Here is a 27,435-nt window from a genome sequence, read left to right as displayed (position 1 = left end):
TTGTAAGATTTTAGACTATTTCTTAAAGCAATACAAATGCCCCCCTGCTGCCCCAAACTGAGGTCAGACACACTTTCTTAACAACCTTGAAATATTCTACCATAAGTATTTATTGATACTTTAAGAGGAGTCATATTTTACTAGTGGTAGATTTTAAACCAGTCTACAAATGCACTTTTACTCGAACTCAGCTGGGAGTCTCAAGAGATATAATCACTATTAACTGCACAATAATTGAATTGCAAAAAATGAAATAAATAAACTGAATAACAAAATTTGATCAGAAAGAGTTCTTTTTAAGGGGAAACTTTTTAGAGTATGATAGAAAGTGAAGCTTCTGGAAGGCCTTGATTATTTTTTAATCACTTTAGCAATCTGGAAGCCCTATCTCTAAATGCAGAGAATGCCTTGGGCTTCCCCAGGAAGAGAATATATTGATTTCTGCATCAGGCCCTGAACAGATGGATGAGGGTCATAGTACATTATGCCAGAAATCAATGCCGTTTGACTCCATCACATTCCAAGCAATAAATATCCTGTTATAACTGATGCTGTTATTTTAGTGTCTTCTATAGTAAAATTCTAAACACAATGCCAACCTATTAAATACTCTATGTTCTACTCCCAAAATAAAGTAATTGAAAGAGATAATTTAAAAAAAAAGAAAGGCAGAGCTGCCAGCATCAATATAGAAATTATAAAAACCCTTTTCTTTATTCCTATCAGGAATTCCAGCTCAAGAGTGCTGTAGTAAAAATGCCTAAGAAAACTTCTGGACAATGACATCAGGAAATGTTCCAGATGAAATCGCATCTAATGTGCAATCCATCTGGTGCTTGCCTGAAAACAAACTTCAGAGAGAACCAGAATATAGCCCAGCTGCTTTCTCAAGTGGCACCCAAGAGACCTTCTGCATCCTCTGCTGTTACACCCATGCTTGAGTGAATCTTTTACTGATGCATAATTTCTGTTAACAGAAATCAGAGATCTTTGATTTATGGTATTTTAACTTATGACCCCAGATGAGACTGGTAGCTTTTAGCCTCTATTCTTGTAAGACTTAATAAATGTCTTCCTTGTTAATAACCATGCTCAGGAAAGAATTGTTCTCTTAGCAAAGAGAGTTCCTCCAGGCATTTTTGTTTTACTTTTTGAAAACTTTAATTTTGTTTTGTGCCTCTTTTGAGATGATGAAATTCATGATTGAGAGTTACCTGTGACCTTCTATTTACATTCTCTTGCTCCTTCATCTTGGAAATAATGGAACAATGGAATGGATGCCTGAGTCCTAACATACATTTTGTCTCCTTTTGATACCTCTTGAATTCCTGAAAATGCATCATATGCTGAAAACCAAATGAGGACAGAAAATGCTTTGAATCACATATAGCTAGAAAGGGACTAGAGGAATTATTGCCAGACCACATTTTATATATTTTACTTCATATGATTATGAGTCTCTAACATCTATGTACTTAGGAAGCTTAGGTCTAAAAGTGTGTTCAAATAACCACAAAGCTCAAAATCAAAACAAACACACTATATGAGCTTCTGTCAATCACTGATTTGCAAATATGAAATGCGTATAAAGTATATAAACCATGCTTACTATGCAAAATATGCTTTGGTTAATAATAAAACTGGTGGCTAATGCGCATGGAGCACATTTGCAGCAGGTACTTTCTAAGCTCTTTATATAAATAATGTCATTTATTCAGTGAAAGTAATTTTACCATAAATACCCCTAGTCTACATATGTTATGACTGGGATCCAAAGAGGTCAAATACTTTGTCCAACTCACTATAACCGTATGTGGTTAGAAATGGGATCCATTTTGGACATAGGTGCTTTCAAAAGTGAACAATTAAATAGACTTAAATTCCAATCTCTAGGTTTAAAATTCCAATCTCAAAAATGATCCAAAGTTATGTGAATTAATTAAATTACAGGTAATCTTTTGCAATTCCCACCAGATGCTAGAATCCCTTGAATCATTTCTTTGAATCCTCTGAATTTTTATAAGTTCCAAGGCTGTTTATTCCTACAAAATTCATCCTTATACACTCCTACTCAGAATATCTTCACTTATTTTTCCAAACTTTTACAGAAGAATGCCATTTCTGTTTGACACCACTTGATCTTCAGTTTTCTCACCTGAGATGTGTTCCACAGACAGAGCACTTCAGCCTCGACTCTGCAGCTCTTGAAATCACTAGCTACCTGCAATGAGAGTTGGCACTTATGTGCCCAAGAAGGAAATGTCAAGCAACTCCTTCATTGTCAAAACTGTCAGAAACTGTTGAAGTTGAATCTAAGAGCTTGGCTTACAATGCATGAGCTCGTTACAATATCCCTTTCACACTCCTGGTCTCAAGACCACAGTCTGGGCTTGCTGCACTGTCCTCTCCCTACTAGTATCCTCAGCAATTACTTGGGGAGTCACAGCAGTACAAAGGCTGAATACGGGTGTAAGAATACAAAGGACCTGGGAAAACGGTTATGTCATTTCTCTAAGAGGAAGGAGAAACCTGAAATAGCAATAAATGATCCTATTAGAAGGAAGATATTACCTATAGGGACTTCCTTTTATATACAGTATAGAAAAAAAAAAAGAGTAAAACTTGCAGGAACAAGTCTCACATCATAAACACCATACCATTGTGTGTTAAAGAGTTATGGGCTTCCCTGGTGGTGCAGTGGTTGAGAGTCCGCCTGCCGATGCACGGGACACGGGTTCGTGCCCCGGTCTGGCGCGTCCGGAGAAAAGTTACATTTTCTACCCCAGTTTTTGTATTGGTGGGGACAATCTCTTTCTGTTACTCTTTATTATTATATTGATACAGTGATAAAATAGACCCTACTTGTGAATAAACAGTGACAATGGCATATCTAATAGAAACACAATGACTCAGAAAGTCACTAAGTTACTACTATCCAATAGAGACAAATTATTACTTAGGGAGCAATAGTAACAGTAGTATTAGTATAGGTAGTTGTTTTAAAACTTGGTCTATGAATCAAAGTTGGTCTATGAACCAAAACATTTTCTTAAAAAGATTTCCATCTAGTTTTTTTCCAGGTTTTTGTTGTTGTTGTTGTTTTGTTTGAATTTAGGAAAATGTGTAATCAGATAAATCAGGGAGAGATTTTTATGTCTTATCATGACAGAGATGCTGGCCTCAGCATGCTGGTGTGCTCGAAAATGAGTCTTTGTACAATAGTATTACTAAATGAAATGAGTTGAACTCTTGACATCAAATGGGTAAGCTGTGATATTTCAATTAGTTTATAATAGGACATTAAAAAGTGTGTTTCTCCAGAATTTCTTAAGAATATACTTTTGTTGATGATTTTTCCTAATTTGTTCATTATTTCCCAATATATTTTCCATTCAGCATTATTCTTTCAAAGTCCAAATATTTAAAAATTATGTGATTATAAATAATCTTTCAACTGGAAATCTGCAGTTAGCTGTGAAATTAATTGTATAGGCTATAATTATTAACCACACACTTAATTCCTTGCTATAAAAATTCTAGATGAATAAGAGGGAAAAAACAAATGGAATATAGGTTAGTTTATAGTGTTTATTATTTTAATAGGGTATAAGAAGTTACATAACTGGTCTTTATCTATTTAGTGTCTACTTTTATAATATTTCAATGTTTAAGAAGGAACTAATCTTTATTAAAATAACATTGTCATGTATATTTTGGTAATTATGGTCATCTTCAACCCTACCTCACTGTTACTCATCCTCAAATGCTTCCTTCAAAACCAAACTTAGGACTCAATTCTGATTTCCTAAACAACTCATCACCAAACATGAAGATAACCATAGATAACCATTTTATTTTCAGATCTTCCCTTTGTAATAAATTGTGGCAAGTCCTGGATTTGTTGCTTTCTGACATTTTCCACATTACTTCAAGAATGCATGTTAATATGGTCATAAAGAACAAATAAACATTTTTAAATTATGCTGTATCTATCCCATAGGAACATGCTATGCCTCAGGAAGTTGGAACTCAATAAATGTTCTTTAAATAACAAAAATATATTTTCTGCCAGTAGCATGCTGATTAAGATCTTTCTGAATCAATCACTTCCCCTAAGAAATCAGAAACTCATCAACACAAGAGACATAGCCAAATGATAAATATGACCGGTTCTAAAGAGAAAAACAACACAGTGATTAACAATGTGAAAATCTGCCCTGAAGCCGAATAGCCCCTTCTTATTATTAAGCAAATCTATATGATCACAGCAAAAATCAGTTTGGGCCTAAAGGTTCTGATCTCCCTATAGCCCAGAAATCCATTTAGCGGGGCACGTACATGCCTCTCGGGTGCCTTGATGCAGGAAAAACACTGAATTGATTGTTTCAGTTCTGTCTGCTTTGGTCACTGTCATAGTGCTGTGGACTAAGGTTGCTCCTTCTGCTTTCTTTATAAACAAATGTCATTGCTTTGACAGAAAAGAAGTAGACACTACATTTATTTTTCTACATTTCTTTTAATTATTAGCCACTGCTATGACATGAAATGGCAGATCTGGAAGGAACAGCATTAAACTGAGTCCAAATTAAGTTAATATTCCAGTTAGTCTCATTGTAATTTATAGTTAGAGATTTTTTTTCTCTTCTCCTCTTCAATTATTTCCTTGAAATTAAAAACATGTTAATTATATTTTTGTCCTAACTCAGTTTTATTGCTTATAATCACTGTGGTAAGGAGCAGGACTATATTTTTCCAAATTAGAAACAGATAGAACTTACACACCAAATGTAAAAAAAAAGGAAGTTGATAAAAATTAAATAATTTGGGCAATAATTAAAACTACATACTGGGATTTCAGATTCTGGATTGGATATATAAAGCATGGCAAGCCATTACTTCATTGTAAAAAAAAAAAAACCTAGAAAAAGATATATTTAAAATAACAGAATTTTTTAAGGCACCTAAGAGTTTTGCATGCAAAAGAGTCTAAACTAACTGGTGCTCAGAAAGTTAGCAGAAATTGGCAGCTGCTTACCTGCATGGGATATTTTCTAAGTATAGGTGGGAAGTTGTCCTGTCATAGGCAGAGGAACTCTTGAGGGAGAAGAGGAACCAAGCAGGGACTTTAATGATCAACTAGTCTGATGTGGTAAATAGGGATTTGGAGAACATCTAAACTCAAAACTTATTCTCTCTGCTCACAGATTCTCTGCCATGGGCTTTAGCTGAGTATGTGCCAGTGTGCAGTGGAAAAGCAGACAGATATTACCCTCTCAGTGCTTAGATCCCAAAGCCCTGCATGTTGCAATACATACAGGACAAAGACTGCCATCCTGGTTTCGGAAATTAGAAAAGAAAATAAATCTTGACATCAAGTTTTGAGAAACCAGAAGTTAACCCAAATTAAGTAAAGTTAGAACTAAGCCCCAGTTCAAATAAATTCCTGCTTGAAGTGATCTGGCCTGCATCCTAGCTGCTTGCCCTTTCTAGGGAGAAATGATATCCTCCATAGGTTTATGGTTTGTTTATACACAATGTCCAGTATACATAAAACATTTCAAGATATGCAAAGAAAAAAAAAGGGAAAGAAGGGTCAACTGATGCAAAACACAGAAGATCAGACGTAGGGATTAAAAAATGAGTACTTAACCATTAACATGAAAAATGGAAAATTTAAACAGGAATGAAATTTTGGATATTCTACAACATGTACGATAATGTAGGAATTCATTCTAAGATATTTACAATAATGTAAGTTAAGGATGTGTCAAATGAGTTTAACAGTATACTGGACACTGCAGAAGGAAGGATCAGGAAACTAGTAGCAGTAGAAATTACATAATGTGGAGGACTTCTCTGGTGGCGCAGTGGTTAAGACTCTGCGCTCCCAATGCAGGAGGCCCAGGATTGATCCCTGGTCAGGGAACTAGATCGCACATGCCACAACTAAGAGTTTGCATGCCACAACTAAGGAGCCAACGAGCTGCAACTAAGGAGCCCACCTGCTGCAACCAAGACCTGGCGCAACCAAATAAATAAATAAAATGTTTTTTAAAAGTAACTCCTTAAAAAAAAAAGAAATTACACAAAGTGTAGCATGGAGACAAAATGATAATATAAAAACAGAACAAAATATGAGAGATATGTGGACAACATTATACAATTTAATATATATTGTGAGATTGAACCATTGTAAAAAGATGTGAGAAAAAAGAAGCAAAAAATATTAGCAAAGATAATGGCTAAAATGTTGCCAATACATATTCAAAAAGCTCAGTAAAACCCACCCTAAGTAATAAATTTAAATCATCAAAATTAAAATATTTCAAAATTAAAATATATCAAGAAACATTATTAAGAAAGTAAATAGGCAAGAAATAGGCTGGGGGAAAATATGACCAAGATTTAAATCCAGAACAGAAAAAAGAATTCCAATAAGTAAATCAGAAAAAGATAACTCAATTCAAAACACAGTCAAAAACTTGAACAGACATGGAAAAAAAAAAAAGGTAAAAAGTAATATCAATATGTTCAATAAGCTTCATTTTATGTATATATAAACATATGCTCAGTGTCATTATTTATCATAAAAATACAAATTAAAATTGCAATGAAATAATATTTATCACCAGAATGGATAAAATTAAAAACTAACAATAGCAAGTGTTAGTAAGGATGGAGAACAAATGGATCTCTCCTTAACTCTAGGAGTGTAAAATGATAAAGGTGTTTGGGAAATAGACATTTTCTACTAAAGCTCAACATACCTTTAACCTTAACCTGGTGATTCCACTGTTAGGTATATACTTAACAGAAATTACTGCATTTGTCTACAAAAATAGTTGTGTAAGAAAATTAATGTTGGTCTTATTATAATATTCAAGAATCAACCCAAAAGCCCATCAAAAGAGAATGGATAAAGAAGTGCTTTTTATATATAAAGAAAGAGAGAGAAATATTAACACCAATAAAATGAATGAACTATTAGTACACACAACAATATGGGTGTATTTCAAAAATACCTTGAGTGAAAGAAGCCAAACAAAAAGGAATACATATTCTATAATAGCATGTATATGAAATATAAAATAGAGAGAACTAATTCACGGTGCTGTAAATTGAAAAGTGGTTAATTCTGGAAACAGGAAGGAGGATTATGGGCTATTAAAAGGGAAAGAACACATGGGAATTTTCTGAGGTGAAGGACATTTTCTGTATCTTCTCTGAGTGGCGGTTATATGGGTATATGCATATGTTATAACTGATAGAGCAGCTTACTAAAAATTTATGTATTTAACTCATAATAAAATATGCCCCAATTTAAAAATATAGTTAACCCTTGAGAATCAGAAACTTGGGAAAATAGAATAATTAAAAACTAATGTTTGAATATTGCTATCTAAGGTAATTAAAAGTTAAGTCATAATATTATTGTAGTTTAAATCTGTTGATAATTAAGACAATGCAGTATGCTCATGAAATCTACATTTTACTATCTGTTGTAAATGATTCAGAGCTTCTTTCTTTTATGACTTCAGTTAGAAGGTGAAACTGATCTAAGGTAAAGAAAATTATTTTAAAATTTTAATGTTTTTATCATTTGAGCAAACCTAAAATTTTCAGAAATGTAAAAATAATAAATTCCTGAAAGTAGAATAATATGGCTAATGGGAGAATCCTGAAGAGAAGATGTTACATAAATATCATAACTTTAGTTGTTATTACTTTACTATATAGTAAAATCAGCCATTTAAAACAAAGATGTATATTAGCAGAAGTCCATTTACATCATCATAACAAAATGGCCTACCCCACTGGCTATGACTACAGGGTTTCTAGAAAGTCATGCATTAGAAAAATGTACATTAATCATAAGTACGTAGGTATTAATCAATCAAAATGTAAAAAATTTTTAGAGATTGTCTAAGTGATTATGGCTAGGCGAAAATTTGACTACGGACTTAATGAAATTATTTCCCAAACTTGAGCAATCAGAAATAGGATGCCAGGGAGATGTGTTTCTTAGACTTAGAAACAAGACAAAAAACTTAGAATTTTTTCTATCTTTGCAAAGTATGAAACTGTGTAGAGCTTCCTCAATCATTCCTTATTTCTGTCATTTTTCCTTAGTTATCATCACTTTCTTTAAGATGTTAATTTTTTTAAACAATAATGAGTCTTAATTTTAAAGTATTTAATACAAATTGCTACTAAGAACTTTTTTAAATTTAAAAAGTGTTTCAAAAAGTTTGAAACTTATAATGATTCACTTTTAGGTGAATTTTTTTCTCTTTTTGCTTTGCTCTCTTAAGAATTGAATATATGGTACTTATTTGAAAATTCTCATTGTCAGCCCTGGAAAAGGAATGCAATTAATATTAAACCTAATTTTCATAAATAAAAGAAAAGGAGTAGGACAGAGAGTAGAAGAATAAGAAAGTAATTTCTTCAAAGCCTTAAATCCACAATACAAAAATGATACATTCAAAATAGTTTGCATACTCAAACTCATGGACATCAAATTCATGACAGTGAAATGTCATGAAAGAAATTTAGAAAATTATGAAAAATATACTATAAAATAATCTAGAAGAAAATATTTTACATATCTAATGAAACACATTAATATTGAGACTTTCAATGAAAGGATCATATACAAAATAAATGTCTTCAAATTGAGATCTCTATATACCCACAAATATTTCCTAGAATAGATAAAAAGGAACCCAGACTAACACATTACAAACAGCTGCGACATCTCTAGTAACCTTGGAGAGGCAATTGATCTGTTAGTGATGATCAGGAGATAGAAAATTTTCTAATTTATTTTCTCGCTAGGCACTTTAAAAATTCTGTCACATTCTTAAAGCTTTTTTTCTCTTAGCTAAAACACACATAGTATGCACTGCACTCACCCACTATGGATCTTTACTTTTTTAATCAGTTAACTTCCAAAATGAGATGCTGTTCCAATCTTTGAGACCCTGTAACAGTCCTATTTCTAAAGGAATTTCCCTGATCTGAGATTTTATTGTTTTGTTGTTGTTTTTTGTCTTAGTTTGGGTTCTGAGTTTTGGAGTTTTAGGGGATTTCTTTTGTTTTTGCTACAGGTTATAAAGAAAGAGACATGATCACTAATAAGGAGAGAAAAGACACTGTCTGTCTTCCAAGTTTTGAGGGCATTAGTAAAGACCTGTTGTTTCCCTGGATGACTAACACAGGAAGCCAGCTAGAAGACACAGAGCTGAACCAGCAGAGAACAGTGTAACACCCCTCACACACACACACACACACACACACACACACACACACACACACACACACACACGGGGCAAACCTCATCAAGAGAGATAACTAAGAGGACAAAAATAGCATTGAGCAATGCAACAGCCCACGTGAGAATGGCTTGTGCAAAACCTGAGCTTGTAAGCATCCTTCATTCATGGTCAATGGCATTTGGGCATATACAGATAACTGAATGCTATTATTATACCTACACAGTATGGATATTGCTTGATATAAAATGGTATATAAATAGATGCATATCTACCAATTGCTAAGCAAATTACCTTTTGATATACCATGACTAGAGTGCCTACAAGTAGAGGACTAGTGCAAATTTGCCAAGCAAGATGAGGATTACCCCCAGTATTTTTTTCTTGTCTTTTTGTGTGTTTGTTTCTGTTGTATAACAAAGTGAATCAGCTATACATAAACATATATCTCCATATCTCCACCCCCTTGCGTCTCCCTCCCACCCTCCCTATCCCACCCCTCTAGGTGGACAAAAAGCACCGAGCTGATTTCCCTGTGCTATGTGGCTGATTCCCACTAGCTATCTATTTTAAATTTGGTAGTGTATATATATCCATGGCACTCTCTTACTTCGTCCCAGCTTACCGTTCCCCCTCCCCGTGCCCTCAAGTCCGTTCTCTACATCTGTATATCTTTATTCCTATCCTGCCCCTAGGTTCGTCAGAACCTTTTTTTTTTTAGATTCCATATATATGCGTTAGCATATGCTATTTGTTTTTCTCTTTCTGACTTACTTCACTATGTATGACAGTCTCTAGGTCCATCCACCTCACTACAAATAACTCAATTTTGTTTCTTTTTATGGCTGAGTAATATTCCATTGTATATATGTGCAATAAAGATATCTTCTTTATCCACTCATCTGTCAATGGACACTTGGGATGCTTCCATGTTCTGGCTATTGTAAATAGAACTGCAATGAACACCGCGGTACATGACTCTTTTTGAATTATGGTTTTCTCAGGGTATATACCCAGTAGTGGGATTGCTGGGCCATATGGTAGCTCAATTTTTAGTTTTTTAAGGAACATCCATACTGTTCTCCATAGTGGCTGTATCAGTTTACATTCCCACCAACAGTGCAAGAGGGTTCCCTTTTCTCCACACCCTCTCCAGCATTTATAGTTTGTAGATTTTTTGATGATGGCCATTCTGACTGGTGTGAGGTGACACTTCATTGTAGTTTTGATTTGCATTTCTCTAATGATCAGTGATATTCAGTATCCTTTCATGTGTTTGTTGGCAATCTGTATCTCTTCTTTGGAGAAACGTCTATTTAGATCTTCTGCCCATTTTTGGAATGGGTTGTTTGCTTTTTTTATATTCAGCTGCATGAAATGCCTGTATATCTTGGAGATTAAGCCTTTGTCAGTTGCTTCATTTGCAAATATTTTCTCCCATTCAGAGGGTTGTCTTTTCGTCTTGTTATAGTTTCCTTTGCTGTGCAAAAGCTTTTAAGTTTCATTAGGTCCCATTTGTTTATTTTTGTTTTTATTTCCATTTCTCTAGGAGGTGGGTCAAAAAGGATCTTGCTGTGATTTATGTCATAGACTGTTCTGCCTATGTTTTCCTCTAAGAGTTTTATAGTGTCTGGCCTTACATTTAGGTCTTTAATCCATTTTGAGTTTATTTTTGTGTATGATGTAAGGGAGTGTTCTAATCTCATTCTTTTACATGTAGCTGTTCAGTTTTCCCAGCACCACTTATTGAAGAGGCTGTCTTTTCTCCATTGTATATTCTTGTCTCCTTTAGCAAATATAAGGTGACCATATGTGTGTGGGTTTACCTCTGGGATTTCTATCCTGTTCCATTGATCTATATTTCTGTTTTTGTGCCAGTACCATACTGTTTTGATTACTGTAGTTTTGTAGTCTGAAGTCAAGGAGCCTTAAGCTCTGTTTTTCTTTTTCAAGACTGCTTTGGCTATTTGGGGTCTTTTGTGTTTCAATACAAATTGTGGAATATTATGTTCTAGTTCTGTGAAAAATGCCAGTGGTAGTTTGATAGGGATTGCATTGAATCTGTAGATTGCTTTGGGTAGTATAGTCATTTTCACAATGTTGATTCTTCTAATCCAAGAACATGGTATATCTCTCCATCTGTTTGTAACATCTTTAATTTTTTCCATCAGTGTCTTATAGTTTTCTGCATACAGGTCTTTTCTCTCTTTAGGTAAGTTTATACCTAGGTATTTTATTCTTTTTGTGCAATGATAAATGGGAGTGATTCCTTAATTTATCTTTCAGATTGTTCATCATTAGTGTATAGGAATGCAAGCAATTTCTGTGCATTAATTTTATATCCTGCTACTTTACGAAATGCATTGATTGGTTTTCAGGTAGCATCTTTAGGATTCTCTATGTATAGTATCATGTCTTCTGCACACAGTGATAGCTTTACTTCTTCTTTTCTGATTTGGATTCCTTTTATTTCTTTTTCTTTTCTGATTGCTGTGGCTAAAACTTCCAAAACTATGTTGAATAATAATGGTGAGAGTGGGCAACCTTGTCTTGTTCCTAATCTTAGTGTAAATTGCTTCAGTTTTTCACCATTGAGAATGATGTTGGCTGTGGGTTTGTCATATATGGCCTTTATTATGTTGAGGTAAGTTCCCTCAATGCCTACTTTCTGGAGAGTTTTTATCATAAATTGTGTTGAATTTTGTCAAAAGCTTTTTCTGCATCTATTGAGATGATCATATGGTTTTTATTCTGCAGTTTGTTAATATGGTGGATCACATTGATTGATATGTGTACACTGAAGAATCCTTGCATTCCTGAGATAAACTCCATTCGATCAAGATGTATGATCCTTTTAATGTGCTGCTGGATTCTGTTTGCCAGGATTTTGTTAAGAATTTTTATATCTATGTTCATCAGTGATATTGATCTGTAGTTTTTCTTTTTTGTGGGACACCTTTGTCTGCTTTTAGTTTCAGGGTGATGGTGGCCTCATAGAGTGAGTTTGGCAGTGTTCCTCCCTCTGCTATATTCTGGAAGAGTTTGAGAAGGATAGGTGTTAGCTCTTCTCTAAATGTTTGATAGAATTCGCCTGTGAATCCGTCTGGTCCTGGGCTTTTCTTTGTTGGAAGGTTTTTAATCACAGTTTCAATTTCAGTGCTTGTGTTTGGTGTGTTTATATTTTACGTTTCTTCCTGGTTAAGTCTCAGAAGGTTGTGCTTTTCTACGAATTTGTCCATTTCTTCCAGGTTGTCCATTTTATTGGCACAGAGTTACTTGTAGTAATCTCTCATGATCCTTTGTATTTCTGCAGTGTCAGTTGTTACTTCCCCTTTTTAATTTCTAATTCTATTCATTTGAGCGTTCTCCCTTTTTTTCTTGATAAGTCTGGCTAATGGTTTATCAATTTTGTTTATCTTCTAAAAGAGCCAGCTTTTAGTTTATTGATCTTAGCTATTGCTTCCTTCATTTCTTTTTCATTTATTTCTGATCTGATCTTTATGATTTTTCCCTGTTGCTAACTTTGCTGTTTTTTTGTTCTTCTTTTTCTAATTGCTTTAGGTGTAAGGTTAGGTTGTTAATTTGAGATGTTTCTTGTGTCTTGAGTTAGGGTTGTATTGCTATAAACTTCCCTCTTAGAACTGCTTTTGCTGCATCCCATAGGTTTTGGGTTGTCATGTTTTCATTGACATTTTTTTCTAGTTTTTTTTGGTTTCCTTTTTGATTTCTACAGTAATCCCTTGGTAATTTAGTAATGTATTGTTTAGCCTCCTTGTATTTGTATTTTTTACAGATTTTCTCTTGTAATTGATATCTAGTCTCATAGCATTGTGGTCAGAAAACATACTTGATATGATTTCAATTTTTTTTAATTTAGCAAGGCTTGATATGATCTATCCAGGAGAATGTTCCATGAGCCCTTGAGAAGCAAGTGTATTCTGTTGTTTTTGAATGGATGTCCTATAAATATCAATTAAGTCCATCTTATTTAACGTATCATTTAAAGCTTGTGTTTCCTTATTTATTTTCATTTTGATTGATCTGCCCATTGTTGAAAGTGGGGTGTTAAAGTCCCCTATTCTGATTGTGTTACTGTCGATTTCCCCTTTTATGGCTGTTAACATTTTCCTTAAGTTTTGACGTGCTCCAATGTTGGGTGCATAAAAATTTTATAATTGTTATATCTTCTTTTGGATTGACCCCTTGATCATTATGTAGTGTCTTTCTTTGTCTCTTGTAATACTCTTTATTTAAAGGCTATTTTGTCTGATATGAGAATTGCTACTCCGGCTTTCTTTTGATTTCTGTTTGCATGAAATATCTTTTTCCTTCCCTCACTTTCAGTCTGTATGTGTCCCTAGGTCTGAAGTGGGTCTCTTGTAGACAGCATATATATGGGTCTTGTTTTTGTATCCATTCAGCCAGTCTACGTCTTTTGGTTGGAGCATTTTATCCATTACATTTTAGGTAGTTATCGATATGTGTGTTCCTGTTACCTTTTTCTTAATTGTTTTGGGTTTGTTATTGTGCGTCTTTTCCTTCTCATGTTTCCTGCCTAGAGAAGTTCCTTTAGCATTTGTTGTAAGGCTTGTTTGGTGGTGTTGAATTCTCTTAGCTGTTGCTTGTCTGTAATGGTTTTAATTTCTCCATCGAATCTGAATAAGATCCTTGCTGGGTAATCTTGGATGTAGGTTCTCCTCTTTCATCACTTTAAATATGTCCTACCACTCCCTTCTGTCTTGCAGGGTTTCTGCTGAAAATCAGCTGTTAACCTTATGGGGATTCCCTTGTGTGTTATTTGTTGCTTTCCCCTTGCTGCTTTTAATATGTTTTCTTTGTATTTAATTTTTGATAGCTTGAGTAATATATTTTGGTGTGTTTCTCTTTGGATTTATCCTGTATGGGACTCTCTGTGCTTCCTGGACTTGATTGACTATTTCCTTTCCCATATTAGGGAAGTTTTCAACTATAATCTCTTCAAATATTTTCTCAGTCCCTTTCTTTTTCTCTTCTTCTTCTGGGACCCCTATAATTCAAATGTTCGTGTGTTTAATGTTGTCCCAGTTGTCTCTGAGACTGTCCTCAATTCTTTTCATTCTTTTTTTCTTTATTCTGTTCTGCAATAGTTATTTCCACTATTTTTTTTTCTTTCTTTTTTTTTTTTTTTTTTGCCGTATGCAGGACACTCACTGTTGTGGCCTCTCCCGTTGCAGAGCAACAGGATCCGGACGTGCAGGCTCAGCGTCCATGGCTCATGGGCCCAGCCGCTCTGTGGCATGTGGGATCTTCCCGGACCGGGGCATGAACCCGTGTCCCCTGCATCAGCAGGTGGGCTCTCAACCACTGCTCCACCAGGGAAGCCCTATTTCCACTATTTTATCTTCCAGGTCACTTATCCGTTCTTCTGCCTCAGTTATTCTGCTACTGATTCCTTCGAGAGAATTTTTAATTTCATTTATTGTGTTGTTCATCATTGTTTGTTTGCTCTTTAGTTCTTCTAGGTTCTTGTTAAATGTTTCTGGTATTTTCTCCATTCTGTTTCCAAGATTTTGGATCATCTCTACTATCATTACTCTGAATTCTTTTCAGGTAGACTGCCTATTTCCTCTTCATTTGTTTGGTCTGGTGGGTTTTTACCTTGCTCCTTCATCTGCTGTGTATTTATCTGTCTTCTCATTTTGCTTCACTTACTGTGTTTGGGGTCTACTTTCTGCAGGCTGCAGATTCATAGTTCTCGTTGTTTTTGGTGTCTGTCCTCAGTGGGTAAGTTTGGTTCAGTGGGTTGTGTAGGCTTCCTGGTGGAGGGGACTGGTGCCTGTATTCTGGTGAATGAGGATGGATTTTGTCTTTCTTGGGGGGGGGGCAGGACCACGGCCGGTGGTGTGTTTTGGGGTGTCTGTGAACTTAGTATGATTTTAGGCATCCTCTCTGCTAATGGGTGGGTTTGTGCTGCTGTCTTTCTAGTTGTTTGGTATAAGGTGCCCAGCACTGTATCTTGCTGGTTGTTGAGTGGAGCTGGGTCTTAGCGTTGAGATGGAGAGCTCTGTGAGAGCTTTCGCCATTTGATATTACGTGGGGCTGGGAGGTCTCTTGTGGACCAATATCCTGAACTTGGCTCTCCCACGTCAGAGGCTCAGGCCTGATACCCAGCTGGAGCACCAAGACTATGATTGTGGAGGCTTGGTGAATCCAAAATCTGATGTAGTAGGCCAGTGGGCTGGAGACTCTGTGAAGAGTTGTAGCCCAAATGAAGGCTGCTGGCCGAATCCTCTCCTCCAGTTTTAGAGAAAACAAAAACATAAGTTAATTTTAATTGTAAACATAGTTTAAAGGAGATATTTCTTTTCCTCTAGAAAATCTTTGCTCAGATAAATAAAAATAAATGGTCTTTCTAAGTTTTATTAAAATTACACAAAATTGTAGAATTATTTTCACAAATAAGAAGATAATGCTGATTGTTGTGCTTCTGCTTCTCAATTAACAACTCATTAAAAGATGTACAATGCTAGCTTGGGCAATCAAAGCCGGGTACAGTTAGGAGCCTGGTATCAGCCAGCAATTTTTTTTTTCTGCATCTCCTGTCACTTTCTAACATAACTGTCGACTTATTTATGTTGTAAAATTGTCTCTCTTCTTAGGATGTAATCCCCTTGAAAGGTAGGTTTTCTTATTTGTATTCTTCACTGGTATTCCTACCCCTCAAAGAGTACCTGCCTTATAAATATTTGTTGAAGGAATATTTAAAAGAATGTCTGAGAAAATTTTGAAGACTTTTTATAAATACAGCTAACATCATGACTGGGAGTTCTTATTTCATCTAAAGAATCTCTCTAGATTTGCTACCTTCTGACTCAGTGTCTAACACAGATAAATTATTAATAATTTCAAACTGCTCCTTCTAGTATTTATTCTTACTTTATCAAGGAGTAGCATTTGTGTTGCACTCCCTAGAAACTTTAAAGAGACTATAACAAATAAAAATCATGGAAACAGTATTTATTGAGATGTCTGTCACATAATGATCAATATTGCTCCTCACTGTGGATCTTCCATATGAACTGAGAAGCCAAATGTCAGTATCTAGAAAATTACTGGATGCAGCAACATACATCTTTCCTAAGGTTTTGAAGTCAGTCCGCTCATCCACAATGAAGCTTATACTGTGGAGTATCGGTATTCACACGTATAGCAAGAAAAGGACACTTTCTTGTCATTGTGTGCACCTATGAAATTTCATGTTGCTTTAAATGTTTTTCTTCAATTTATCAAAAACATATTTTAAAATAACTTGTGATATAAAAAGACTTTGATCTGAAATCAAATTCTCAAAATTTTCGTGGTCCAGCTTTGTAAATTAAAAAACCTCAGGTGATACAAGTTAGGGGCCATCCGTTTGCTTACTTGTTTAGATCCAAGCATGGTAGATAAACAAAATAAATAACAAAATTGTTTTAGAGACAACTGCATTGTTATTTTATTTCTAAAACTTCCACATATGTAACTATATTTAGTTCTAGAAACTACATGTATTTCTATAATATTTAAGAATGATTTTATTTAAAAACATAGCCATGGTCAACCAAAACTTGTGGAGTTTTATATGGCATGTTGCTTTTCTTGTAAAAATTAAAAAATAAATCAGTGAACAAGATGTTAGGTTAATACTAACATTTCACATGTCAAAATTTAGTGACACGGAAATTTTTAAGATGCATATCTAATAAGCCAGGAGGCTTTATAGTCAAGGATTTTTTTTTACTGTGTACACAAACAAATATCATTTACAGTCCTATGATACTCTAACATTCACTTTCCTGTAAAATAAATCATGCACAACACATTTTTAAATATGACCCCTAACAGCAAAGTTTGACAAGGTGCTTGTTTTTAATCTTTCATGGTAGGTTTAACTCCAACCAGAAATGCTATTTACATTCAGCAGTGCAATCAATTCTATCACAATTCTATTCCATTTTTCTGGAAATAGTTTCATTGAAATGTGCTCGTGTAAATGGGTTTCAAGATGTTTATTAAATATCTCATAAGCCTCTTGGCACTACTAGAATATAATAATAGTTTTTAAATGTGTAAAAACTATGAGTCTATACAACATAAAGTAAAATATTTGCAATTATGGTGAAATCTCACAGAGTAAGACACTGCATTTTAAATTTCTAATAATTTTAACTCATTGCTATGATGTCTGGTCTCTTCTGGCTTTTAACCATAGTTTAATGGAAAAAAGATTTTTTTAAGCAGAAGCAATTTACACATAGAGCCCCTGACATTGCATTATGACTACAAATTCCTGACTATAGAATTGTTAACACAGTTGCTTTAGCTCATCTGAAAAGCTAATTTAGATCACTAGCATTAAAGAAGTTGAATTAGAGGCTCTCATATACAAAGTTAACATCTAACTTAAGAATTAAGAATTTCAATTCAATAGTTTTTAACATTCCAAGAGATCTAAAAGTCATAGTTCATGCCCAAGCATAAAAACATTTGCTTTCAATAGATATTTAAAGTTATTTTATTCAAGACTATGGAAGAATACTGATGTTGTTTTAGTATTTAAAAAATTTATATTCTAGAGCTAAAATAAAACTCACATGTTGCATTATATTAGTTTCCTACTGTTACTATAACAAATTATTATAAACTTAGTGGCTTAACACCACACAAATATATTCCCTTACAGCTCTGGAGGTCAGAAGTTCACAATGAGTCTCACAGGGCTGCCATCAAGGTGTTAGAAGCGCTGGTTCCTTCCTGAGCCTCTAGGGGAGAATCTGTTCCTTCCTTTTCCAGCTTCCTTGGCTCCTAGCCCCCTTTCATCCTCAAAGCCAGCAATTTCAGGACTGCAACCTCTGTTTCCATAGCTTCTCTCATATTCTTGCCTCCACTTTCCCTTAAAAGGATCCTTGTGAATACCTTGGGCCCACTCAGATAATCCAAGATAACTTTCCCATCTCAAAATGCTTAACTTAATCACACCTGCAAAGTACTTTCACCATGTAAGGTAACATATTCCCAAATTCCAGGGACTGGGGCATGGAGCCATTATTCTGCCCACCACATATGCAAAAGTAAATTTTACTTTAATTTTTTCCAGCACACCATAGCTTTATTTTTTAACAAAAAAAAAAGGCTTAGTTCTTTTAATTATACTATTAAAAACATGGTCATATTTTAATTTCCATCCTATTTTGATTGACTATGTAAATTTTTTCCACAAGTAGTCCTATTTCCTTCTGATCATTGTTAATATAATAAGGTGAATATTATCATCCAATTGAGAGTAGAGCTTATAGTAATTTTGAACTGATAGATGACTTTTAAAATGTTCTAAACTGCTTGTATACAACATTTTCATTAAGTTTTTATAATAGTTTATCATTTTTGGTGAAACATTACCTTTCTTAAGAGAATAAGCCATTAATAATTCAGCAGAGATTTTTCCTTTTGTTTTGCAGCCAAATCACACACTTAGCCTCCACTTCAGATACCCACATCCTGTCATGTAAGCTATGTTTTTAATGGCATAAAACAAGAAGTGTTATGGTTAATTATTAAAACCTCACCAAAAAATTCGAGTTGGTTGAGCAAGTACTTTTATACATTGGGTAGTAATTCTTACAAAGCTGACCAAAAAATTAAATGTAAGATCTGGAGATGTTTTTTCCAACACAGACACATGACAATATAATGTACATTTTTGCACTAGGCCTGCAAAAAATAAACTATAAAAGAAAATGCAGTTTACTATTTCAGAAGGAAGGAAAGTGAAATGGTTTATCACTAAGCACAGTCTTCTTAGGCAGGCCATTTAAAAGGTAGTGAGAATTTTACTGCTGTCCTTGCAAGAAATGGAATGTACTTCTTCTACTCCCTTGACTCTAGTTCAAGCATTATACATGGAAGAATTCACAAAGGACAGGCTATAAAATTAGGATGTTTTACTGCTCTTCATGGTTCACTGGTTGGAAGGCAGTAGAAGATGCTGTATATAAATACCATTGCCTTTATTAGGTGGAGAAAAACTAGATAAGAAGTAGTCATTCCACTTACTGTTTATGCAAAGAATAGTTGGGGTTATTTTGATTTCTACAATTCACAATGCTCAGAACAAACTTGGGCCTATGACCAAAAAATGAGAAAAAAGGATCCAGAATAAAATTGAGAATCTACATAGATCCTTCCCCAAATTATACTGTCCTAGTACCCAAACCATTATCTGTAAGGTGGATAAAACTATGCCCAGTTTAATAGTAGCAATTCGTATGAAAGAAAATTTTATTTTTCTGTTGGCAACAAGTTCAAAATCCATTGTCCCTCAGATGAGACTGACAAAAAGTTTAAACCTTGGGCTTTAATTATTAATAGAAATGTTATCCTGCACAATTTATATGTATATGATATGATACAAAATGATAATTGAACAAATTGATAATACTTTGTACTGGTCATGCCATATCTAGAGTATCGTACATAGGACTGGACATCTATCTTAAACCAGAGAGCATAAATAAGAAGATGAAGCCTTTAGTGCAAAACTTTGATGGCTCCAAAACTCTCAATCTTTAAAAAAAAGTAACGAAGTTTCAATGTAGCCCCTGGTTGGGGGGGGGGGGTAGTTTCTATTCAGAAAAAGAAATTTTGAATAATTAGAGCTATTCTCATGGGCTGCCTTGTAAGAAATAAATATAGCTATATTACACTAATATAGCTCTAAAGGTTTCATTGTGTTTTAACACCAAGTGTTTTCTTTAATCTATACGACTTCCCTAAGAGAGACAAAGCGGTGATTGTTCCCATATGATAGATAAGAAAACCAAGCTAAAAGGGATTAAGTAATTTGTACCAGATCACATAGCAAGTGGGAAACTCATGTCTCAGATATTGATACTCTTATTCTAAGTCTTATTCTTATTAAGAATAAGAATAAATAAGATATTCTTATTCTAAGTCTGTACATTAGACACAACAGTCTCTAGTGAGTGTGATATTATTGTATGAATTAAATGATATAATATATGAAAAATCACATAGCACAATATGAGACAGTATAATGGACAAGAACAAAACAGAGACATTGGACACAGACTACCTCAGTTTTAATCCCTGCTCTACCAATTACAAGCTATTTCATCATTTGTGAAATGTGTTAATACCACCTACTTTACAGGGCATTTGGAGGTATAAATGAGTTACTATGTTATAAAGTACTTTGCTGTAAAAGCTCTCTCAGTGTTGATGAATATAAAAATCTATTATTGTCTGGCACGTGGAAGGCACTCAAATATCAGCTGTAGTAGCTCTGCAACATGGGAAGCGTTAATTCAGATGATAAATTGATATACTTATCATGTTGTAGAAGATATTCTAGAAACACAGTGAGTAAGAAAGGGGAGGGAAATGTGAACAAGCAAACTCCCGAGTTCCTTTGTAAAATCCCATGAATCAATGCTCTGTAAGGAGTTATATGGAAGTTCTCTCCCAAAAGAAATATGCTCTTTTTCCATAAATTCACACTCCATACATATCTAATCTGTGTCTAATGTGCAATTAATTCAGTAGATAAGTTTGCAAACTAGCACAGGCCTCTGTAGATGAGAAGCTAGTCATAGATGTATATTCATGATTTCCTTTACTGGAAATTTCAATACCCACCAGTTTATAGGAATTCACATAAATCTTATTTGCTTGTGTATGAATAATGTGACCTCACCACAAAGATTTTCCTAAAATATTCAGTTTTGTATTTAATATCATTTCCAAGCTTGCAGATTATGCATTCTATGCTGGTAAAAATCAATTTCCCATATTTGCTTTGATGTTTACAGGGAATGAAATTCACAGGAAAAGAACTAAGTTTACATATTTCACTAGTACTATCTAAACCAAGATGAATTAGATGTATTTTTTTTCCTCAAAGCACTGGAGCAAAAACAGACAATAATTTAGTCACAGTACATCTCTAGAGGAAATTACAATTTGTAAATATGTCATGATCTGAGAAAAGGTGGAGCCAGTATACATATTTTACAACTATAATACTGTCTTATGTGTGCACAAATTTATGAGCTGGATACACTGTGTTCTCTGCTGGACTCATGGTTTTATCTATGTTACAATTTATTCCTCTCAATATGAACTAGAGAATGATTATACTAGGCCAAGGGAATATAGCCATCTATTATGAACTAACTCCAATAACCCATTAACATGTTGTTGCCTTGAACAGTAAGTTAGAAATTTTTCAAATTGTTTTATTATTTTGTCAAAAAAACCAAATTAATATCTAAGCTAATGTAGAAGAAAAAGATGCCTATAAATTATTGACAATGGAAGATCCCTATATAAATTCTACAAATCTATATTATGTATTAAGTGGAATGTTTTTCATTTCCAAAATGTTTTTCTTCTCTTTTTGGTGGCTGATCAGTTTTCTTGCTGTCTCTCTTTTTTGTTTTTTTTGTTGTTGTTGTTTTTTTTTTGGTTGCACTGCGCAGCTTGCAGGATCTTAGTTCCCCAGCCAGGGATCGAACCCACACCATCAGCAGTGAAAGTGGTGAGTCTTAACCACTGGACAGCCAGGGAATTCTCAACTTGCTCTCTTTCTTACTGTTTATTCTTTTTCTCTCACCATTATTCTTTGCAATTTCCTACTGCTTATAAATCTGTTGTTTTCTCACACATATATATTTCTTTTTTAACAAATGTACTGAGGCATAATTCATATACAATAAACTGTACACATTTAAATATTAAACCTTGTTAAATGTGACCAATATACATTCTTTTAAAAGTGCCACCAAATTCAAGATACAGAACTTTTTCCCCCAAGTTTTTTTCTTCTCCTTTGCTATCCATCTCTCATGTGACACAGCCCCAGACAACTACTGATCTACTTTGTAACTCTAGATCAATTTTCATTTTTTAGAATTCTATGTAAAGTTTACACAATATAAACTCTATTTAGCTGGTGTCTTTCAAGCAGCATGATTTTAAGATTCAACCATACAGTGATCAGTTCTGGCACAGGACATAAATAAGGCTGAGCCATCACAGACTTCCACTGTACTTCTATTGATATATGGTCACTGGTCAAACAGTATAGTGGAGTGGTAAAGAGCATCATTTCTAATGTAAGACTTTTTGGATTGGGAACCTGGGTCTACCACTGTGGAGCTGTGTAACCTTGAGACAGTTACTTAAACTTGTCTGTGTTCCAGTTTCCTCAAAACCAAAATTGATATTTAAAAACTAGCATCTGCCTCATAAGGGTTGTTATGAGTATCAATGAATTAAGACATATAATGTTATATTACACACATATTTACATGTATATGTATAATTATATTTATCTACCAGTAGCCACCGGGAGGATCTGCATCTGTGGCTGTAGGCATCCATTTTCCTAAATATGGAGAAGGAGACTTCCTGTAGAATGAAACCAAAAAAAAGATAGAATGAAAATTAAAATTAATATTACCAATATCAGTGTTTGAGCCCTGGAATCCAGCTTTGTCTGAATTCATACATGGAGTCTTCTGTTTAGCAAGCCAATAAATTTCCTTCATTCTTGCCTAAGTTAAATATCAAACTTGCATTTGAAAGAGTCTTGAGAAATACAGTAGGTAAAGCTGATGGCACTGAGCCTAGCACATAGTAAGTTGTCAGGAATGTGACTTTTGCTCTGATGCTAGTTATTCTAGTACATGTAATTTCAATGAAGAGGAAACTGAAGATGACAATAAACTTTGAATGACGGTTAAGTGGTCATCTTAAGGTCCAGGTAAGAGAGTTAGAAGGGGTGAATTGACACTGAATTCTCATTTACTAGATCACTGCCTGGGAAGATTGTATCTCTGCTCAAAACAGAAAGGGGTTTCAGATGAATTGAGGTCTGGTACAATGGCCAGAGAAAAGAAATTATCAAAGGAACATAATGCCTTTTAAAACACATACCAAAAGGGGTAGGGACAGCAGTGAGTGGGTATGCTAGGAAACTGCAAAGATCTTAACCATCTGTAAAATTTTTCCTGGGAGTAATATGGAGCTCTTGTCTCACCATTTCAAAGCTCTCTAATAAGTTATATTGAACTAACTCTCTATCCACCAACTTCCTATCAACCATATCTTAGCTTCATACCAAAATATTCCTGAAGTTGTTTGGCTACACAAAAGAAATTTAATTGAATTCCTAATATATTAAATTTATAGTACCTTGTTGTTTTATTATTTATGACCATATAAATTACAACTTGCTATGAAGCACATAATTATTTTCCCTTTGAAATTCTGTGAATCTGTAAATTGTATATTTGAGTGTATATACAAACACATATACTCACATAGCAAATAGTCTTCTTAGCAAATAATTTTCTGATACCTTCTATTTCTTTTTGGTTTTCCTAAATTTTAATAAATTTTTTTCAACTATAGAAGAACTAAAGCAACATTTTTAAAGTCTAGAAAATAAATGCAGGACTCTCATATCCCACTATCAGAACTATTTTTCATTTTTTACATATTCCCTTATAGCATTTTTGTATGTGTGTTTACATGGTTACCATCACAGTAAATACAAAATTTTATGGTCAGACTTTTTTTGCATAATGTTAGAACACTGTTCTTGTTTCTACATAGACTTCATATGTCTCATTTTTATTTATTTATTTACACCAAAAATATAATCTTTATTTCCCCCCCTTTTTTTTTAACAGCTTTATTGCAGTATAATTGTTTTACATTGTTGTGTTAGTTGCTGCTGTATAACACTTTCAGTCTGTATGTGTCCCTGGGTCTGAAGTGGGTCTCTTGTAGAGAGCAAATATATGGGTCTTGTTTTTGTATCCATTCAGCCAGTCTATGTCTTTTGGTTGGACCATTTAATCCATTCACATTTAAGGTAATTATCGATATGTATGTTCCTATTACCATTTTCTTAGTTGTTTTGGGTTTGTTATTGTAGGTCTTTTCCTTCTTTTGTGTTTCCTGCCTAGAGAAGTTCCTCTAGCATTTGTTGTAAAGCTGGTTTGGTGGTGCTGAATTCTCTTAGCTTTTGCTTGTCTGTAAAGTTTTTAATTTATCCATCGAATCTGAGTGACACCCTTGCTGGGTAGAGTAATCTTGGTTGTAGGCTTTTTTTTCCCTTTCATCACTTTAAATATGTCCTGCCACTCCCTTCTGGCTTGCAGAGTTTCTGCTGAAAGATCAGCTGTTAACCTTATGGGGATTCCTTGTATGTTATTTGTTGCTTTTCCCTTGCTGCTTTTAATATTTTTTCTTTGTATTTAACTTTCAATAGTTTGATTAATATGTGTCTTGGCATGTTTCTCTTTGGATTTATCCTGTATGGGACTCTCTGTGCTTCCTGGACTTTAGTAACTATTTCCTTTCCCATGTTAGTGAAGTTTTCAACTATAATCTCTTTAAATATTTTCTCAGTCCCTTTCTTTTTCTCTTCTTCTTCTGGGACCCCTATAATTCAAATGTTGGTGTGTTTAATGTTGTCTCAGTGGTCTCTGAGACTGTTCTCAATTCTTTTCATTCTTTTTTATTTATTCTACTCTGTGGTAGTTGTTTCCACTATTTTATCTTCCAGGTCACTTATCTGTTCTTCTGCCTCAGTTATTCTGCTATTATTCCTTCAAGAGAATTTTTAATTTCACTTATTGTGTTGTTCATCATTGTTTGTTTGCTCTTTACTTCTTCTAGGTCCTTGTTAAATGTTTCTTGTATTTTCTCCATTCCATTTCCAAGATTTTGAATCATCTCTACTATCATTATTCTGAATTCTTTTTCAGGTAGACTGCCTATTTCCTCTTCATTTGTTTGGTCTGGTGGGTTTTTACCTTGCTCCTTCATCTGCTGTGTATTTCTCTGTCTTCTCATTTTGCTTAACTTACTGTGATTGTGGTCTCTTTTTTTCAGGCCACAGGTTTGTAGTTCCCATTTTTTTTGGTGTCCTCCCCCAGTGGGTAAGCTTGGTTCAGTGGCTTGCGTAGGCCTCCTGGTGGAGGGGACTAGTGCCTGTGTTCTGGTGGATGAGGCTGGATCTTGTCTTTCTGGTGGGCAGGACTGCGGCCGGTGGTGTGTTTTGGGGTGTCTGTGAACTTAGTATGATTTTAGGCAGCCTCTCTGCTAATGGGTGGGGTTGTGTTCCTGTCTTGCTAGTTGTTTGGCATGGGGTGTCCAGCACTGTAGCTTGCTGGTCGTTGAGTGGAGCTGGGTCTTAGTGTTGAGACACAGATCTCTGGGAGAGCTCTTGCTAATTGGTATTATTTGGAGACAGTAGGTCTCTGGTGGACCAATGTCCTGAACTCAGCTCTCCCACCTCAGAGGCTCAGGCCTGACCTGGCCAGAGCACAAAGACCCTTTCAGCCACATGACAGAAGTCTGCGGTGCTGCCCCTTTGGCCTCCATGAAGGCTATAGATTTGCAGCTGCAAATGCGCAGTTCACTCCCCAACTCTGGTTTGAGGATTCACTCAATGCCTTTGGGCCAGAGCCCGTTCCCACACTTGGCAGGGCTCCTGAGGCGAGGGGGTTGGGTGGTGCGAGGTGTTGGGGGTTGCTAGACAGGTGGTAAAGCCAAACTTTTACGGACAAGCCTGGAAAGCGGGGTCTCTGTCACCCTCTGCATGCAGGTGTTTCTCATCCCAGGACTCCGCAGCCACCCTGTGGAACACCCAAGATGTTTTATTTATTTTTTATATCCATTCATTTGTTTTATTTTTTAGGTCCCACATATAAGTGATAACATACAGTATTTGTCTTTCTCTGTCTGACTTATTTCACTTAGCATAATGCTCGCCAAGTCAATCTATGTTGCTGCAAATGGCAAAAATTTTTTCTCTTTTATTGCTGAGTAGTATTCCATTATGTGTGTGTGTGTGTATGTGTGTGTGTATATATATATATATATATACCACTTCTTCTTCATCCATTCTTCTGTTGATGGACACTTAAGTTGCTTCCATATCTTAGCAGTTGTAAATAATGCTGCTAGGAACATTGGGATGCATGTATCTTTTCGAACTAGTGTTTTAGTTTTCTTCAAATATATCCCCAGGAGTGGAATTGCGGGGTCATATAGTAGCTCTATTTTTAGTTTCTTGAGAAACTTTCATATGGTTTTCCACAGTGGCTGCACCAATTTACAGTCCCACAAACAGTGTCCAAAGTTCCCTTTTCTCCACTTCCTTGCCAACATTTGTTATTTGTATTGTTTTTGATGATAGCCATTCTGACAGGTGTAAGGTGACATCTCATTGTGGTTTTGATTTGCATTTCCCTGATGATTAGCAATGTTGAGCATCTTTTCATCTACATGTTTTCTTTAGAAAAATGTCTATTCAGGCCTTCTGCCCATTTTTATTTGGGTTGTTTGTTTTTTTGATATTGAGTTGTACTATATTTCTTGCTAAAGCATGCTGTGAAAGTGATATGACAAGTTCTCAAGTATTAATCTTTTGATAATTCATTATAAGAAGACTAGGAAACCAATTAAATAATTACCTTCAATAGAAAACAATAAAAGTATTATTCACTCAATAGGAAATGGAAAGATTTATTTTAATTCAAACAATGGACATTAAATTACAAAAAATAATACATAGGCTATATTTTCTAGAATGAGAACATTTCAAAAAAACAACTGCCATAATATTAGTATCAAATGTTATTGCTTAATTTTCTAACCTGAAACTTAGAACTGGTCATGAATGCCAATAATAAGAGATAAAATTTAATTAGACTGGCTTTGCAGGACAATAAGAAAGCTTCTGAGTCTGTTGCATCATTTTGAATTAAGTCACATGCAAAATGTGACCCAAATCAACTACTGACGATGAAATATAAAGTGTTCCACACAACTAAAATATAAGACGTATTTCAAAATATTGATGTGGTAAAAATATTCTGACACTTGGCAAGTCACTGATTCAATTTTTCATTATTCACTCAAATGTGTAAGTCTCACATTGGCAAAGCTCGTGCCACAATTTCATCAATATTATCGGTCAAAAGTATGCAGTCACATAATATAATGGTAGCAGGCTGACTGTGAAAATATAGAGTTTGTAGATACAGCCTGGTGCAACTGCCCCATTCCTCTCAACATGATGGCAAATTCAGAAAAAATATTTAAA

Source organism: Tursiops truncatus, chromosome 5 (assembly GCF_011762595.2).
Source record: "Tursiops truncatus isolate mTurTru1 chromosome 5, mTurTru1.mat.Y, whole genome shotgun sequence".
NCBI lineage: Eukaryota > Metazoa > Chordata > Mammalia > Artiodactyla > Delphinidae > Tursiops > Tursiops truncatus.
This window is presented reverse-complemented; position numbering follows the sequence as displayed.